Here is a 19,885-nt window from a genome sequence, read left to right as displayed (position 1 = left end):
AAGGCCCTAAAATGTCATCAAGGAGATTAGATAGTCCAAGTAAATAAATATGAGTGGAGGATGGTGCTTCTCAAGGTATCAGAAGGCCATAGGTGAGAAAACCCAACTGAGTGGAACATACCATCTGTGGTCAAAACTAAAAAGGAAGTTTTAGGAGAAGTGGGGCTTACACTGGTAATGTAGGAAGGGTGGGATTTGGTTTGGCAAAGAGCAGCTGTTCAGGAAGAACTTCAGGAGTCAAGGTTTGGAGGCAGAAATAAACACATAATTCATCACAAAGAGCAAGAAGATCATGAAGAGGGGCAGGGTTATTGCTCAGAATAGGGGAAGAACTGGTTAGAACTATCAGCTTTGGCCAAAATGCTTTCTCATGATTCATATAGCAGGATAATTTTAATATATATTTTTAGATGAAATTTGTTTGGTAGCATTTTTATTGAGGCCCACCAGTGAACCCAGTGCCATCGAGTCGATTCCCACTCATAGTGACCCTGTAGGACAGAGTAGAACTGCCCCATAGAGTTTCCGAGGAGCGCCTGGCGGATTTGAATTGCCGACCCTTTGGTTAGTAGCCATAGCACTTAACCACTATGCCACCAGGGTTTCCTTTTTTTTTTTATTGAGGCAAGCATCCCATAATATTTTTAAGTAAAATATTCATTTTATGGGGCATGTGCTAAAACAGTGCAGTAGTTGTAGTTATGCTTAATTTGGAAGGGCCTAGTAGTTTGTTTTTTATTAGACTCACTGTTCCATTGTTCAGATGGCATTGATTGACATGGCATTTTAGGAAAATGTTGCCCACAGAAACTCATTTAATCTGTTTTTATTTTCTTTTCCTCTTCTTTAAAATTAACATACTTCTAGATATTAACATCTCTACAATATCTACTGGTTTGCTAGACCCTTGGCCAGTGATAAGTAGCTGTTAATATAACAATGATTTAAGTTCAATATTTCTAGAAATTTATGACTAGATTAGCATTTTATAGAAAATAGCCTTATTTTGGTGGTGAATTTTTTTGTCACTTCTTTCTTCACACATTTACATTATCCTTCCTTCTCAACACCTAGTCATTCAAAAGTATTTACTAAGAAGATTAAATCGATGTGAAATACACTGTATTTTCACACAAACAACTCGAACCTGCGTTTGTTTGCCAATTGGACCTCCCCCCACCCAAAGGTATTTTCGTTAAGTGCGCTATGCTCATTTTTTTTTTTTTTTTACAGCAAAAAAATGAGCATAGCACACTTATGAAAGTACCTGGGCAGGGGGGATGCGGTTGGCAAACAAGCATAGAATGCATACGTTATCTGCATAAAAATACTACTGCCAAATCCAATGAACACTATAGACACTATTCAGTACTTAGTTTGACAGGTTTACAGCTTTTGACACTGTTGAACATTCTGTTCTGAAGACACACCCTTCTTGGCTTCCTTCCTAGACACATGCCTTCAAGAATCTCCATCCCCTCCCCCATTCCCCTTCTCTAACCATTCATTCTAGCTTTCTTCAAAGGCTGTTCTCCTTCAAGTAGCATTTCCCAGGATCCGATTTCAGAACTGGTCTCTTATGCTACACTCCTCTCAAGTGACCTTATTCCTCACCCAGGACTTTAATTGCCTGATACACACCTATGACTCCCAAATTCATAGCTCTAGCCCCAACTTTTCTCCTGGGATCCAGCCAGACCCAAGAATACAACTGGTTACTCAGTATCATGAACTAAATATGCCCTGTAGATTTTACATCCTAAATACTTCTCTAACCCACCCTTCCCCTTTATGCTCACTGGTATGTGTCAGTGAATTGTCATTTTTTTGGCCTGGATTTCCTGCTGTCATTTCCCTTTCTCCAAACTATTCCCTTGCTGGTCTCAGTGCTGCCCGATGAGGATTTTTCTGAAATGCAAGCTGGTTAGCTTATTTCATTGCCAAATAATGCTTTGAAAACTCCCTGTAGCCAGTCTTTTCCCCCCAACGTTTGTGGGGTCCAGGGTAAGAGCAGAAATGGAGGCCCACCTACTATATACTGAAATATTTAAAATCTATAAATCCAGCTAATCAGCTATTAAATATGTTCTATCTTCCTACCTTGACAAATGTGCTTTCATGAAAACTGGGAACGTGTGGTTCAAGTTTAGACTGCTCAGGCTCTGCAACATGCCCTGCCAGAGCCTGGCTGCACACCCAGAGCCATCCTGTGACCACTGATCCTTCTCCTTGTCTTCTCACCTCTGGCTCCATCCAGCATGATGGAAGCTTCGTGTACTCATGTAGACATTCCAGCCTATAACCTCAATCCTCTGCCAACATTCCCGCACACAGCTATTCCTTAGCTACCCTTCAGGTCTAGCAGATACCCACAAATGTGGTGTGGTCCATCTTTCAGGAAGACAGGCCTTGGTATTCCAGAGTCCTGGGTGTCCAGACTGATCTACAAGGGGAAGGAAGATCAGTGTGTCCCCTTGGCCCTGTAAACGTCTCACCTTGGGTAGAAGGGACCTGACTAGACTCTATAATATGATTTATATCATATCCTAGTTGCCTATTTATTCAACTATCCCTTCCACTACACTAGTATCCCTGGGTAGTCCAAACAGCTTGTGCTCAATTACTAACCTAAAGTTTGGCTGTTTGACCCACCCAGCAGTGCCATGGAAGAAAGGCTTGGCAATCTGCTTTCATAAATATTACAGCCAAGAAAACTCTATGGAGCAGTTTTACTCTGTAACACATGGGTTTGCCAGGAGTCAGAATTGACTCAATGCAGGGAGTTTGTTTTTGTTTTTTTTTTTCCACTACACTGTGAGAAACTTAAAGGGCAGGACAGCTTCTTTCATCACCTTAATACTTTCCTAAGCCTACTTACAGTTTTAAAACGATTAATTGAGATAATCCTTAGGAAGTATTTTTCATATGCCTATAAAAAAAAAAAAATTTTTTTTTTTTTTATAATCTTACTCTCCAGAGTTTCCACTTTGTACAGCTCTGGGGGTGGCATTTACTTTGTGCTCTCAGGAGTGCCAGACACATAAAATAGAACCAGTATGACATTGTGCAAAGTAGCCACCCAGCTGTTCTCCTAGAGATGACACTGAGTAGTAATGATTTAATCAAATACCTACTCATGTCATTGTGTTTGCTCAAATGGCATCCCTCTCAACAAGGCATATTAGGAGCGTAAGTCAGCTGCAAGGGTTTTTAAGAACACACGCTACCAGGGTGGGAAAGCTGGGCTCCAAAAAAAAAAAATTTTTGCTCCAGGATACCAGTTAATAAGGGGTACCATCTGTGTGATCCCAAGGTTGTCAAAGGTATCCCACTTTGGGACACCACAGTAAACTCAGGGGAATTCTGGGGGATATTTTACATTTTGGGGAAGCTTTGATACTCACCATTGGTAGGACAGCACATGAATTACTAATTCAAGGTAGTTCACAGTACCAAATTAGATCACACCACTTTTTATGACATTAAAACTTTTTGAAGCTGGGTTTTCCATAAGCACTGTAACAAAAAGCAAGTACCACAGGACAATCAGTGTGCAACAGGAATGAGAATGGTAATATCCAATCTGATTTCAAGATCTGAGAAGTTGAACAGCATCCATCACGCACATGCATTCAGACAATAAGAAATTGTGGTTAACAATGAATTTTTTTTTTTCAAATGTAAAATTTCTCTTTTTACAGCCACTAAGTCGTTAAGCTGAAACCCTTTGCCATCAAGTCGATTCCAACTCATAGAGACCCCACAGAACAGAGTAGAACTGCCCCCATAGGGTTTCCAAGGAGTGCCTGGTAGATTCAAACTGCCAAACTTTTGGTTAGCAGCTGAGCTTTTAACCACTGCCAACATAAATATGTATTAACCTGTGTGGACCTAACTACTTAACAAATGGAATTCTTGGCTATTTCTTTTGGTTTGGGTGTATCATAAAAAAATTATTGAGACCCTGAGGGTCCCATGAACTGAGAAAGTTTAGGAACATCTGGTGTAATCCCTTCACTCATATTATCTTTGGTATTCCTTGCAGCTGACTAATGAGTTTAGATGCTGTTAATATCCCCACTTTACAGACATGGGAACTGAGGACTTGAGCAGTAACAGGACTAGTCCAAGATCACAAAATTGCTAAGTATTGGATTCAGGGTTCAAACTCAACATTCTGACTCTGGAGCTACCACTCTTAATCACTATGCTATACTAAAGCCAAATGGGCAGATTATTTCTGTCCAGACAGACCTTTGAACAAAGATGGCTACTTCCTTACAGAGCTGAAGCTGACTCCTAACATATAATAACCAGGATATGTAGTTACATCACTAGGGTTGGTGTCACCCAGTGCAATAACTCATGGTGTCCCACCTCCATGCTAATTACCACAATATTGTAGCTAAAACACCAGGAAATTTAACAAAATCAGCAACTATAAAAACACTGGCAGCAACAAAAACAACAGCACATGCTTGTAGTGCGTGTAGACGAAACCACATGATCCAAAGTGTCATTGTAATTGGCTAATAATGACAACTCTGATCATAGCCTGTTAGAAGTTTCAGAAAGTAAATTAGCATAGAGTTTTAGCCTTGTAGGTTCACGTAAACTGGGCTTATAAAAAAAAAAAAGGTTTTGTTGTTATAACTCACTACAGGGATATTTTTACAAAAAAATACATATATTTTTGCTGAAACACTGCACAAAAATTTTATAGACAGTCATTTTAGTATTACCCCCTCTGACAGTGTCACCTGGTGTGGTCTGCACCCCTATACTCCTCTAGTGACACCAATGAGCATATTTTCCTGCCATCTTGTCAAAGTACACATTAGCTCAGTCTCTCGAAGTTATTTGCTGAAACAGCCAAAATCACACGCTCTAAAGCTCCTGGAAACTGTGTGTGTCTTCTAGATGAAAGTCTCCTTGTATCCAAACACACAAGAAAAATCGAAGGTTGCCTAAAGTGGCAAATTGAGTTCATTAACTCTACCAAGTTGTTCAACAAACATTATCAAGTACACAACCCCTGTCTGAAGGAGTCTCTATGGAAATCCCAGGCTAGAATAGCAGGATTTGGTGAAATGTTCCAAAAACAACATGATCTATCCGCCTTTAACATGCCTTTAAAATCTGAAAGATAGTCAAGTTAATGGAGAATAGGAGCTAAAGACTTTAAAAATTTCTAAGAAGCTACAGCTGAGCAGGGGTCAGCAACATGTGGGGCGTGGGACTTTGAAGTAGGTTTCTGCCAATCTGGAGAAGCTCTGGAAAGACAGACCCAGAAACAAGGACTTCTTAGGGTCTTGAAATGAGACCTGGGTGGCACAAATGGTTAAGCACTCAACTACTAACTGAAAGGTTAGGGGTTCAAACCCACCCAGAGATGCCTCAGGAAATAAGACTGGTGATATGCTTCCAAAAGGTCACAACCTTGAGAACTCTATGGAGCACAGTTCTACCCTGCACACGTGGGGTCGCCACGAGTCAGAATCGACTCAACAGCAACTGGTAGTGGTCTTGAAATGAAAGGAGTCCTTGTTATTCTCCTATCTGAGACCCTGCAGGTGCAGGGTGTAATGTCCTTTCGAGGGAACAAAAGTACCCATAACACTATGGCACTAAGCATTTCTAAACTAGCACCACTGCAATTATTTCTACCTTCATTGCCCCTGTTTAACATCAGCCTGTATCTCAAGCTATCATGCCAAAGTCCGTGGACATTCTTTAGCTGCAGATGTTTACAACAGTCAAGAGTGCAATGCAGATGTAACAAATCCTTCTCCAAGTGAAGCTGCAAAACTTTTCAAAACACTTAAGATTAGATGAAGCCATTAAACTTGACATTGGAGAATCCATCAAATATTATACAAGATGTTGACAAATTCGGATCTGGCAGAGTTAAACTGGTTAACAACGGAAGAAAAGAAAACCCACAAAGGTTAAGGTAGGATAGGCTTTCAAAAATAATGGTTTCAATAGCAAAAAATTAAGAGAGACTCTTGGGAACGTTGAAAGTCTGTTTTTTTTTTTAGGTCAAAATATCTATCCTAGTGATTATGATACCAAAGTCAATATAAAGTGTCATGTTTCTCTCAAAAATTTAATCAGATACATTATGTAAAAAAATCAACACTTGATATGCAGTTAGTCCTAACGGTATATAATTACAGTTATATCTACATTCTTATATAATTAAAGTTGATTTATTTTCATAATTTTAGATGCATTTTTCCAAGGTAAATCCCAATTTTTTTTTTCTGTGAAATTTTAATTCTTGGAATAAATGGATGAGTTCAAGTGGCTTTCTCCCATCATTTATTATTAAGTATTAACAAAGACCTTTAGGGAACAAATCATCCAGTCAATTTGAGAACCACACCCACCAGGCCCTGCAAGAAACTCTCCCTTCTTTCTCTGAAGATGTGATGACTACAGTCTGGAATAAACAGGAAAAGATTAATAAATCTAAATAGATTCTGGGAATCCCATGGAGGAGCCAGTAGTGAAGTTCTGAGAATAAAACCTAAGCATGGCCCCTCCCCAAGACAGAAACTCCCTGGCAAATAAACCAGTTCTAGTTGAGAGAGTAATGGAGTGTTAACGATATCAGGAGGTAAGCTACTGACTTCAAATGAAATTATCAGAATATGTATAGCAGTAGACAGCCAGTGCATCACATACCCCTTTGTGTATACTTCAAAGTCCTCTTTTTTTTTAATTTATTTTGTTGTTGTTGATGAGAATATACACAGCAAAACACGTCAATTCAACAGCTTCTACATGTACAATTACGTTATTCAAGTTGTACAACCATTCTCACCCTCCTTCCGAGTTGTTCCTACCACATTAACATAAACTCATTGCCCCCTGAATTTCTTATTTATTCTTTCAAGTTGTTGTCAGTTCAATCCCATGTAAACAGAGCTTGAAAGAGCACAATACTCGAGGCAGATATTCTTTACAAGTTAAGCTAAACTATTGTTTGGTTTTAAGAAGACTTAAAGGAATATTTTTGGCAAAATGTTTAAAGATTATTTCAGGACAATAGTTTCAGGGGTTCATCCAGCCTTCATGGCTCCAGAATGTCTGGAGTCCATGAGAATTTAAAATTCTCATCTGCATTTTTTCCCTTTTGATCAGGATTCTTCTATAGATTCTTTGATCAGGAATCTTCTATAGGCTCTTTGATCAAAATGTTCAGTAATGATAGCTGGGTGTCATCTAGTTCTTCCGGTTTCATGGCAAAGGTAGTGGTTGTTCATGTAGGCAATTAGCCACACATTCCTATTGCTGACTCTCCTTTTTCCTCTGTTCCTCCAGGTAAATAGAGACCAATTGTGGTGCCTTAGCTGGCTCCTTGCAAGGTTTGAAGACCCTAGCCACTACGGAACAAATTAGGAGGTAGAAAAGAGGCACTAAACATGTTAATAAGCCAATTAACTGGGATATCCCATGAAACCTTGACCCTAAACCTCCAAACTAAGGGATCAAATCTCATGAAGTATTTGGTTTTACATAAGCAGCCTCAGCAGCTACTTTTTTTTTTTTGTCTCTGTTGTAAATATATCTATCATACAACTTTTGTCAATTCAAATTTTTACAGATGTACAACTTATTAGATGCAACTGCAATAATCAGCTGTGCAACACTATCTTTAATCATTGTGATTTTTAGAGGCAGGGCCAAGATGGTGGAGTAGTCAGATGCCTCCAGTGATCCCTCTTACAACAAAAACCTGAAAAAACAAGTGAAGCGATTATATATATGACAGGTTACGAACCCTGAACATCAAAGGCAAAGTTAGGAAATCAGACTGAGTGGCAGAGGGAGTGGTGAGAAGTTGCCGGACCTGATTTGGCGGGACTCAAAGTCCCTCAGGCATGATCCTCTAGTGCGATCATGTTGGGGTTGGTGGCATTCGGGTCTTGGCTTCCTCAGGGAGAGACAGCAAGCTACACAGTCTATTCATGTCTCTGGAATCAGAGAAGAACAGTGCTCTTGGCAAAAGCTAAGTACTTGTGTCTAATTTACTTGCCTCCAGCCCCCAAGCTGGCTTCAGAGGTTGTCTATTTCCCTGGGCCTGAGATAGGTCCTGCTGCCTGTTCTGAGCTATTCTCCTGGCCTTGGAGAAGAAATAAATTAACAGTTGGGAGAAAAGACAATCAGTCAGCTTCCCTAAGCTGAGAACTCAGGGCAGAAGCAGCTCCTGTCCAGGTGCAAAAAGTCCATGAATTTTTAATGCCTCTCACTCCTGAATGTACCTGTGTGGGCCCATTTCGGGAGCTTAGTTCCTTGTTGGAAGACTGCAGCGGTGTATGTGCCTGAGATCTGACTTCAGCTGTTTCAGCTATGCAGTGGAGAGGCGGGTTGTTGACATTTGACACCACTCTGCCTATTAAACAGGGTCCTCACCTACCCAAATCAGGGGCCTGAGGACTGGTGGCTCCACCCACACCACCTAGCCACCTGTGACAGGGGTCCAAGAATAAGTGGTGCCTCCCAGTCCTTACAACCAAAAACATTGGGTGCCCATGGTCTGGCAGCAGAACACACCCACCTGTGCACTCTAAGGAACAGGGACGCACTTTCCTTACAGACACTCGGGGATGGTTGTCAGCCCCTGCCTTGCTCAGAGCATGACCCCCTGCTGCAATGAGATACCTGTGCCTACACCAATCCTCTGCCCTTCTAAGACTGTAGGACAGAGCCTGCACCACACACATGGTGACCAACTACCTGGACACCTGAGCTGAACCCATACAAGAAAAATGAATAGACTCCTAGGCTCATATACCTGGTAACAGCTCTAGCCATCTGGTGACAGGACATTAGAGCTTCAAAGCAAGGCACAAATAATCAAGCTAGCTTACTCAAATAGCCTATTTGTGCATATCAAAATAAAACAAAGCAAGAGCTAGGATACAGTAAGCAAACATAAAATAAATGCAATAACTTAAAAATGGCTCAGAGACAACAGTCAATATCAAATCACATAAAGAAGCAGACCATGATCACTTCAACAAGCTCTCAAAATAAAGAATCAAGGAAACTTCCAGATGAAGAAGTCTTCCTGGAATTGATATTTAGGTTGTTTCTACCCTTTGGCTATTACGAATAGTGCTGAAATGAACATTTATGTACAAGTCTCTTCTTGAATCTTTGCTTTCAAGCCTTTTGGGTATATATCCAGGAGTGGAATTACTGGGTCATATGGTAGATCTATTTTAGTTTTTTTGAGGAACTGACACACAATTTTCCACAGCAACTGTACCATTTTGCATTTTCACCAGCAATGAATGGAGGTTCCAATTTCCCCACGTCCTCGCCAACATTTGCTATCTTCTGATTTTTTTGTTTGTTTTTGTTGTTTGTTTTTATCTTAGCCATCCTAACCAAAACAAAAACAAACCCATTGCTGTCGAGTCAATTCCAACTCATAGCAACCCTACAGGACAGAGCAGAACTGCCTGCATGGAGTTTCCAAGGAGCGCCTGGTGGATTCGAACTGCTGACCTTTTGGTAAACAGCCATAGCACTTAACCATTATGCCACCTACCAGGGTTTCCATCCTACTGGGAGTGAAATGGTATCTCACTGTGGTTTTGATTTGCATCTCTCTGATAGCTAATGATGTTGAGCATCTTTTCATGTGTTTGATGACTATTTGAATGCCCTCTTTGCTGAAATATCTATTCAAGTACTTTGCCCATTTTATGATTGGGTTATTTGTCTTTTTGTTGTTAAGTTGTCAAAGTTTTATATATATTTTGGATATTAGATTCTTATTGGTTATATGGTTTCCAAAGATATTCTCCCAGTAGATCACTTGTCTTTTCACTTTATTGGTAAAGTCTTTTGATGAATAGAAGTTTTTAATTTTTATGAGGCTCTATTTATTTATTTTGTCTTTTGCTGTTTGTGCTTTGTTATTATATTAGATAATCCTTTGTTAAAAGCTAGGCCCAACACCATTGCCTCTGCATTTGCTTCTAAGAATTATATGGTTTTAATTTGCATATTTAGGTCTTCAATCCATTTCGAATTTGTTTTTGTGCATGGTGAGAGGCATGGATCCTGTTTCATTTTCTGCATATGGAAAAAAATTTTCCCAACACCGTTTATTGAAGAGACTCTTCTTTCCCCATCATATGGACTCAGTGCCCTTGTCAAAAATCAGTTGACCATAGATATGTGGGTTTATTTCTGGACTTTCGATTCTATTCCATTGGTCTATACGTCTAGTGTTATACCAGTGCCAGGCAGTTTTGATTACTGTAGCTGTATAAACACAACTTGTTGCCATTGAGTCAATTCTGACTTACAGCAACCCTATAGGACAGAGTATAACTGCCCCATTGGAGAACTGCCCTACTGGGTTCCCAAGGGGTGGGTGGTGGATTCAAACTGCTCACCTTTTGGTTAACAGCTGAGCTCTTAACTGCTGTGCTGCCAGGGCTCTGTAGCTGTATACCATGTTTTAAAATCAGGAAGTGTGAGTCCTCATACTATGTCCTTCTCTTTCAATATTGTTTTAGTTATTCGAGGCCACTCGAATATAAACTTGAAGATTGGTTTTTCCATTTCTGTAAAGAAGGCTTTTGGAATTTTGATCAGGGTTATCTTGAATCTGTAGATTGCTTTGGGTAGTATTGACATCTTACAATATTAAGTCTTCCAATCTATGAACATGGACCATCCTTCCACTTATTTAAGTCTTCTTAAATCTCTTTCAGCAGTATTTTATAGTTTTCATTGTATAAGTTCTTCATGTCCCTGGTTAAATTTATTCCCACGTATTTTCTTCTGTTAGATGACATTGTAAATGGAATTATTTTCCTAATTTCTCTTTAGGACTTCTCATTGCTAGTGTATAGAAATCCAACTGATTTTTGTTTGTTGACCTTGTACCCTGCAACTTTGCTAAATTCCTCCGTTAGCTCTAGAAGTTTCAAAGTCCTCTTGATTGACGCTAACTCTTATTCCACTTGCTGCTGTGGTAGCCACGGCAGCATGGTCTTAAACAAGCTACAACAGGGAAAGACTAACAGAGCCTCTTCTGGGATCTGCTTGGCATACTTATCCTACAAGCCTGGGGTTCCTCTGTCACCCTATAATGGGATACCTGAGAAAACCCACTGGAAACTGGTTCATGCATACCTTGGCAGTGAGAGGAAGTGAATGTTCCTGGAGCCACCAGTGGTCAGTTTAGGTAGAATTCCAGACCCAGACGCATTTCATAAAGATCCCTAAGGACAGTAAACTGTAGTAGTGGTCAACTTAATAAAAAGAATTTCCTCCTTTCTTATTTCACTTCCCCTTCTTTGTTCTCCTGCTTCCTAGGATGACTCTCCCAAGTATACCACCTGCCCACAATTCTTTGTATCTAAATCAGAGATGACAATCTTTCCTTTACATTTGTAATGAAGGATCTAATGTAAACATCATAGTTTATTGATTACCAAATAGTAGATTGAAAATTTTTATTCTATGCTAAAAGTATAATAAAACAAAGAGCACATGGAGAAGACGGTGGAACTCAAAAAAAAACCATGAAAAACAATAAATACATTTCCATTACAAGTCTCTTAATTCCCTTAGTCCAAATAGCTGTTTTAATAGTCTTTACTTAATTGCTAATGTTTATACTGCTACACTCTTTCTATTATTTTTAAACTAACTTGGCCTCTCCTGGCTCTTTATCTGGCCAAATTTGTCCCTTGATTTAGGAGATTTCCAGGAACCAACGATGTTCCTAATGATTAACTGGTTGCTGCAAGCCATATTAGAAACAATTTATTCTTTATATCCATCAAACTCCCAAAAGATATAATTAAGGAAAATAGATTTGAAAACACATTTAAAAGTCTAAGAAGATGTCTTAGTTATCTAGTGCTGCTGTAACAGAAGTACCAGAAGTGGATGGCTTTAACAAAGAGAAATTTATTTTCCCACAGTCTAGTAGGTTACAAGTCCAAATTCAGGGCGTCAGCTCCAGGGGAAGGCTGTCTCTCTCTGTCGGCTCTGGAGGAAGGTCTTTGTCCTCAACCTTCTCCTGGTCGAGGAGCTTCTCAGGCACAGGGACCCGTGGTCCAAAGGACCCGCTCTGCTCTTGGTGCTGCTTTCTTGGTGGTATGAGGTCCCCAACTCTTTGCTTGCTTCCCTTTCATCTCTTGAGAGATAAAAGGTGGTGCAGGCTACACCCTGGAAAATTCCCTTTATATTGGATCAGGGATGTGACTTGGTAAGAGTGTTACAATCCTGCCCTAATTCTCTTTAACGTAAAATTCCAAGCACAAAATGGAGGTCAGCCACAGAAAATAGGGAATCATGGCCTAATCAAGTTAATACACACATTTTTGGGGGGACATAATTCAATCCATGACAGAAGATAAAGAACAAAGAGTCTAAAATATCAGAATTAGTGAGAGACAGTAGTCAAAACAGCCTAGTACTGGTACAACAACATATACATGGGCCAATGGAACAGAATTGAGAATCCAGACATAAATCCATCCATGTATGAGCAGTTGATATTTGACAAAGGCCCCAAAACAGTTAAATGAGGAAAAGACAGTCTTTTTAACAAATGGTGCTGGCATAACTGGATACCCATCTGCAAAAAAATTAAACAAGACCCGTACCTCACTCCCTGCACAAAAACTAACTCAAAATGGATCAAAGACCTAAATATAAAATCTAAAATGATAAAGATTATGGAAGAAAAAATAGGAACAATGTTAAGAGCCCTAATACATGGCATAAACAGTATACCCATAACCCATCGCTGTAGAACTGCCCCCATAGAGTTTCCAAGGAGCACCTGGCAGATTCGAACTGCCAACGTCTTGGTTAGCAGCTTTTGTATGAACAGTATACAAAACATTATTAACAATGCAGAAGAAAAACTAGATAACTGGGAGCTCCTAAAAATCAAACACCTATGCTCATCCAAAGACTTCACCAAAAGAGTAAAAAGGCTACCTACGGACTGGGAAAAAGTTTTTAGCTATGACATTTCTGATCAGCGCCTGATCTCTAAAATCTACCTGATACTGCAAAAACTCAACTGCACAAAGACATATAACCCAATTAAAAATGGGCAAAAGATATGAATAGACACTTCACTAAAGAAGACATTCAGGTAGCTAACAGATATATGAGGAAATGTTCACGATCATTAGCCATTAGAGAAATGCAGATCAAAACTACAATGAGATTTCATCTCACTCCAACAAGGCTGGCATTAATCCAAAAAACACAAAAGAATAAATGTTGGAGAGGCTGTGGAGAGATTGGAACACTTCTACACTGCTGGTGGGAATGTCAAACGGTACAACCACTTTCGAAATCGATTTGGCACTTCCTTTTAAAAAGCTAGAAATAGAACTACCATACGATCCAGCAATCCCACTCCTTGGAATATATCCTAGAGAAATAAGAGCCTTTACACAAACAGATACATGCACACCCATGCTTACTGCAGCACTGTTTACAATAGCAAAAAAATGGAAGCAAACAAGGCGCCCATCAACGGATGAATGGATAAATAAATTATGGTGTATTCACACAATGGAATACTACACATCGACAAAGAACAGTGAGGAATCTGTGAAACATTTCATAACATGGAGGAACCTGGTAGGCATTATGCTGAGTGAAATTAGTCAGTTGCAAAAGGACAAATATCGTATAAGACCACTATTATAAGAACTTGAGAAATAGTTTAAACTAAGAAGAAAACATTCTTTTGTGGTTAGGAGAGGGGGGAGGGAGGGAGGGTAGGAGAGGGGCATTCACTAATTAGATAGTAGATAAGAACTACTTTAGGTGAACGGAAAGACAGCACACAATACAGGGGAGGTCAGCACAATTGGACTAAACCAAAAGCAAAGAAGTTTCCTGAATAAACTGAATGCTTCGAAGGCCAGTGTAGCAGGGACAGGGGTCTGGGGACCATGGTTTTAGGGGACATCTAAGTCAACTGGCATAATAAAATATATCAAGAAAACATTCTGCATCCCACTTTGAAGAGTGGCATCGGGGGTCTTAAACGCTAGGAAGCAGCCATCTAAGATGCATCAATTGGTCTCAACCCACCTGGATCAAAGGAGAATGAAGAACACCAAGGACACAAGGCAATTACGAGACCAAGAAACAGAAAGGGTCACATGAACCAGAGACTACATCATCCTGAGACCAGAAGAACTAGAAGGTGCCCAGCTACTACCGATGACTGCCCTGACAGGGAACACAACAGAGAACCCCTGAGGGAGCAGGAGAGCAGTGGCATGCAGACCCCAAACTCTCATAAGACCAGGCTTAATGGTCTGACTGAGACTAGAAGGACCCCGGTGGTCATGGCCCCCAGACCTTCTGTTGGCCCAGGATAGGAACCATTCCCAAAGCCAACTCTTCAGACATGGATTGAACTAGACAATGGGTTGGAGAGGGACGCTGGTGAGGTGGACACTTGAGACTATGTTGGCATCTCCTGCCTGGAGGGGAGATGAGAGGGTGGAGGGGGTTAGAAGCTGGTGAAATGGACCTGAAAAGAGAGAGTGGAGGAAAAGAGCGGGCTGTCTTATTAGGGAGTGTGTAGCGGGGTGTATATGGGTTTTTGTGTGAGAGACTGACTGGATTTGTAAACTTTAGCTTAAAGCACACTAAAAATTATTTTTAAAAAAATTAGTGAGAGAGTCAGAGCATGCCAAGTAATATTCATTCATTCAGTCGAAGTTGTACATGCCAGTATGTAAGCAGACAGAAGACTCTCCCAGGAACCCAGGAAAACATTGAAGAGCCTCCAACTCCAACATGATTCTTGTGGAGCTTCCAATCAATTACAAAACCCTACTCCCTGAAAACAGGGTACGGCAGGTGGTCTAGACTGACCAAGCTCCTCCCTGAGGAATTGGTTCAGAGGCAGGCATAGTGACAAGGTGACCAATCAGAGAATCTTCTCAGGGTTTTTCAGTTTGAAGGTAAAGAAGATGAGGTCTTGGCTTTTGTGTCACAGAGCTGGAAGTTGTGAAGTGGGCCTGCCGGTGGAGAAAATGTGCTGCAGTCAGAGACAATGAATGTGAACAGAGACAAGCAGAGATAAGAGATGGAAACAGGGAGGTATCTGTCCTTTTTAAAATACCTGCACCTTTCATGCCTGAGGCCTGCTCCATCCAATTCTGTCAATTAAGTTTAAGTTTAAAATCCCATTTTATATTCATGCTAAAATTGCTTTTCTGTCACTTTTAGCCAGAAGATCCCTAGAAGTGTTCTAGCGAAAGATTAACTGTTGAGAAGAACATATTTTCTCTGCTCCTCTAGTTTTTGTGATGGGATGTTTTTTCTAAACACCCCTGGCCTTCTCTGTGCCTTCATCTCAAAATATGTGGATCAACTCATGTGATTTATACATTTAAGAAGAATGAATAGGGCATGCTTAACTCAGCTACTTTCTTTCGTTTTCTTGGGGGCAAGTTGCATGCAGTGAGGGGGAATTCTCCTCTGAGCATCTCTGCTGTTAATTAGTACCTGAGTAGGTCCTCCATGGGGGAGAGGGAGCACTGATAGCTCAGTGGTAGAAATCTCACCTCCCAGGTGGGAGACCAGGGTTCAATTCCCACCCAATACACCTCATGCACAGCTACCACCCGTCTGTCAGTGGAAGATTACATGTTGCTATGACGCCAAACAGCTTGCAGTGGAGCTTACAGACTAAGGTAAACTGGGAAGAAAGGCCTGGTGATCTACTTCCAAAATCAGTCAGTGAAAACCCTATAGATCATAACAGTTGGACCAACTTGAAGGCAGCTAACAAAAACAACAACAGGCCCTCGATATGTCCAGGCCTGACATGATGAAGGAGAGGGGCACATTTTTTTCACACAGGTACTTTTTTAAGTGCTTTACATACACTGTTACTATTCAGTGGCATCAAATTTATTCTGACTCATAGTGACCATATGTACAACAGAATAAAACCCTACCTGGTCCTGCGCCATCCTCACAATCATTGCTATGCTTGAGCCTATTGTTGCAGCCACTGTGTGAATTCATCTCACTGAGGGTTGTGATTTTTAAGGTTGTGTGTCATCTTGGCTGGGCCATGATTCTCAGTGTTTCAGCAGTTATGTTGTAGTTTGGCAGTTGTGTAATGGTGTGATCACTTTCATGATGAGTTTCATGATGAGATTCATGATGTGATTCCTACCACATCCCCATTCAATTCACCTATTTGGCCTGTGCAAAAAACAGATGGATTTTGTAGAATGACCATGGATTATCAAAAATTTAGCTTGGTGGTGACTACAATTGCAGCTGCTTTCCAGATGTGCTTTCATTGATTATTCCAATTAATACATCTCCTGGTACCTGGTTTGCAACTATTGATATGGTTAATGCCCTTTTATCCATACTTATTTTGAAGCAGTTTGCCTTCAGCTGACAAGGCCAGCAATACACCTTCGGTGGCCTACCGTAGAGCTATGTCAGCTGTCTAACCGTATGTCATAATTTAGTCTGCAGGGAACTTGATCGCCTTTTCCTTCCAGAAAATGTAACACTGGTCCATTTCATTGATGATATTATGCTGATTGGACCTAGTAAGGAAAAACTGGCAATGACTTTGGACTTATCGGTAAAACATTTGTGTGCTAGAGGTTAGAAAATTAATCCCACAAGAATTCAGGCAACTCCCACCTCAGTGAAATTCCTAGGGATCCAGTGGCATGGGGCATGTCGAGATATTCTTCTAAAATGAAGGATTAGCTTATTGCATCTGGATATTCCCAAACCTAAAAAGGAGGCACAGCACTTAGTGGGCCTCTTTGGATTTTGGAGGTAGTATATCCCTCATTTGAGTGTGCTTCTGCAGACTATTTATCAAGTGACTCGAAAAGCTGCTAGTTTTGAATGGGGCCCAGGACAAGAGAAGGATCTGCAACAGGTTCAGGCTGCTGAAATGGCCCTGCCACTTGGGCCATATGACCTGGCTGATCTATTGGGGCTTAAAGTGTCAGTGGCAGATAGAAACATTGTTTGGAGTATTTGGCAGGCCCCTGTTGGTGAATCACAGTGCAGACCCTTATGATTTTAGAGCAAATCCCTGCCATCCTTTGCCAATAACTACTCTTCTTTTGAGAAACAGATTTTGGCTTGTTACTGGTCCTTAGTAGAGACTGAATACACACTTAACAATGGGCCAACAAGTCACCATGTGGCCTGAGCTACCCATCATGAATTGGGTTTTCTTTGACCTCCAGAGCCATAAAGTTGGACGTGTGTGGTAGTACTCCATCATTAAATGGAAGTGGTATATACAAGGTTGGGTCCGAGCAGGACCTGAAGGCACAAGTAATTTGCATGAAGAAGTGGCCCAAATGCCTATGGGCTCCACTTCTGTCACATTACCTTCCATCTCCCAGTCTGCACCTGTAGCCTCATGGGGAGTTCCTCATGATTAGTTGATTGAGGAACAGAAAACTCGTGCCTGGTTTACAGATGGTTCTGTGAAATATGCAGGCACCACTCAAAAGTGGGCAGTGGCAGCATTCCTTCCCCTTTCTGGGATCTCCCTGAAGGACAGTGATGAAGGGAAATCCTCCCAATGGGCACAACTTTGAGCAACATACCCGGTTCTTAACTTTTTAATGGCCAGATGTGCAACTCTATACTGATTCTTGGCCTATGGCCAATGGTTTGGCTAGGAAGAACATGATTGGAAAATTGGATACAAGGAGATATGGGGAAGAGATATGTGGATAGACCTCTCTGAATGGTCCAAACAAGTGAAGATATTTGTGTCTCATGTGAATGGTCACTGAAGAATAACCTCAGCAGAGGAGGATTTTATCAAGTGGATAAGATGAAGCACTGTGTGGAAACAAGCTATCCTCTTTCCCTGGCCACTTCTGCCATTGCCCAGTGGGCTCATGAACAAAGTGGCCATGATTGCAAGGATGGAGGTTATTCTTGGATTCAGCAATATGTACTTCCACTCACCAAGGCTGACTTGTCTATAGCCACTGCTGAGTGCCCAGTCTGCCAGCAGCAGAGCCCAACACTGAGTTCCCAATACAGCACCATTCCTTGAGGTGATCAACCAGCAACCTGGTAGCAGGTTGATTACATTGGACCACTTCCATCATGAAAAAAGCAGCATTTTGTTCTTACTAGAAGAGGCACTTACTCTGGATATAGATTTGCCTTCCCTGTACACAACACTTCTGCTAAAACTACTATCCATAGACTTACATAATGGCTTGTCCACTGTCATGGTATCCCACACAGCATCACCTCGATCAAAGGACTCACTTCACAGCAAACAAAGTGCAGTAATGGGCCCATGCTCGTGGAATTCACTGGTCTTATCATGTTCCCCATCATCCTGAAGCAGCTGGCTTGATAGAATGATGGAATGGCCTTCTAAAGACACAATTAAGTTGCCAAGTAGGTAGCAATATCTTGCAGGGTAGGGGCAGTGTTCTCTAATATGCTCTAAATCAGTGTCCAATATATGGTGCTGTTTCTCCCATAGCCAGGTTTCATGGGTCCAGGAATCAAGGGGTGGAAATGGGAGTGGCACCACCCACTCAAAAATGTTCTGCTTCCTGTCTCTATGGCCCTATGCTCTGTGGGTCTAGAGGCCTTAGTTCTAAATGGAGGAATTCTCCCACCTGGAGATACATCACTGATTCTGTTAAACTAGAAGTTAAGAAAGCCACCTGTCCACTTTGGGGACCTTACGCCTCTGGAACTCAGGCAAAGTAAGAAGTTACCATATTGGATGGTGTGATTGATCCTGATTACCAAGAGGAAATCAGACTGATATTACAGAATGGAGGTAAAGAAGAGTATGTCTGGGATGCAGGAGATTCCTTTGTATATGTTTTAGTAGTACCATACCCTGTGATAAAGTCAATGGAAAACTGCAACAACCCAATTCTGACATGGCTACTAATGGCCCAGACCCTTCTGGAATGAAGGCTTGTGTCACCCCACCAGGCAAAGAAACACAACCAACTGAGGAGTTTGCTCAAAGCAAAGGGTATATGGAATAGATGGTGGAAGAGGGTAGTTCTAAATACCAGTTATGGCCACATGATCAGTTAGTTGTAGGAATGAGGACCACTATGGTTATAAGTATTTCTGCCTTGCATATGTGCATCAAATATTTTTTGTTTTCTTCACTTATAAAATATAAGATGTAAACAAGGCTATTGGGTTTTTGGTTGTATGTGTGTTAGTTGTATCATGTCAGGCACAAGTATGACTTTATAATTGCCTTTATTCTGAGGCTTGACAAGAGGTAGACTATGATTGTTAAAGTTGTGTGTCACCTTGGCTGGGCCATGATTCTCAGTGGTTTGGCAGTCATGAGGTAGCATGGCAGTTGTGTAATCATGTGATCACCTCCGTGATGGGATCTGCTGTGAGTAGCCAATCAGTTGAAAGGAAGTTTCCTTAGGGATGTGGCCTGCATCCATTATAAGTGGACTTTCTGGCAAGGCTCATAGGCTTTTGCTCACTCTGGGTCCCACAGCTGGCTACTGTACGTCTTACTTCTGGTTCTTGGGACTTGAGCTAGCAGCTTACTGACAATCATGTCTGCCAATTTTGGAGTCCATCGGTCTTCTCAGCCTGTGAGTCAGAGCTCTGCTGTCTGACTTGTCAGTCTTGGGATTGCCAGCCCCTGCAGCTGCATGAATAATGAGAAGCCTCCAGCCTGACCCACAGACTTGGAACTTTCCAGCTTCTACAACCATATGAGATATTTTCTTGATATAAATCTCTCTCTCTATATATATGTTTATATGGTTTACTGATTTTTCTTTCCTGGAGGAACCAGTCTCTCTTTTGCTGTCCTTCTGTTTTACCAAGC

Source organism: Elephas maximus, chromosome 2 (genome assembly GCF_024166365.1).
Source record: "Elephas maximus indicus isolate mEleMax1 chromosome 2, mEleMax1 primary haplotype, whole genome shotgun sequence".
In the NCBI taxonomy this organism is placed as follows: domain Eukaryota; kingdom Metazoa; phylum Chordata; class Mammalia; order Proboscidea; family Elephantidae; genus Elephas; species Elephas maximus.
The sequence above is the reverse complement of the archived record's forward strand: the minus strand, read 5'-3'. Positions refer to the sequence as shown.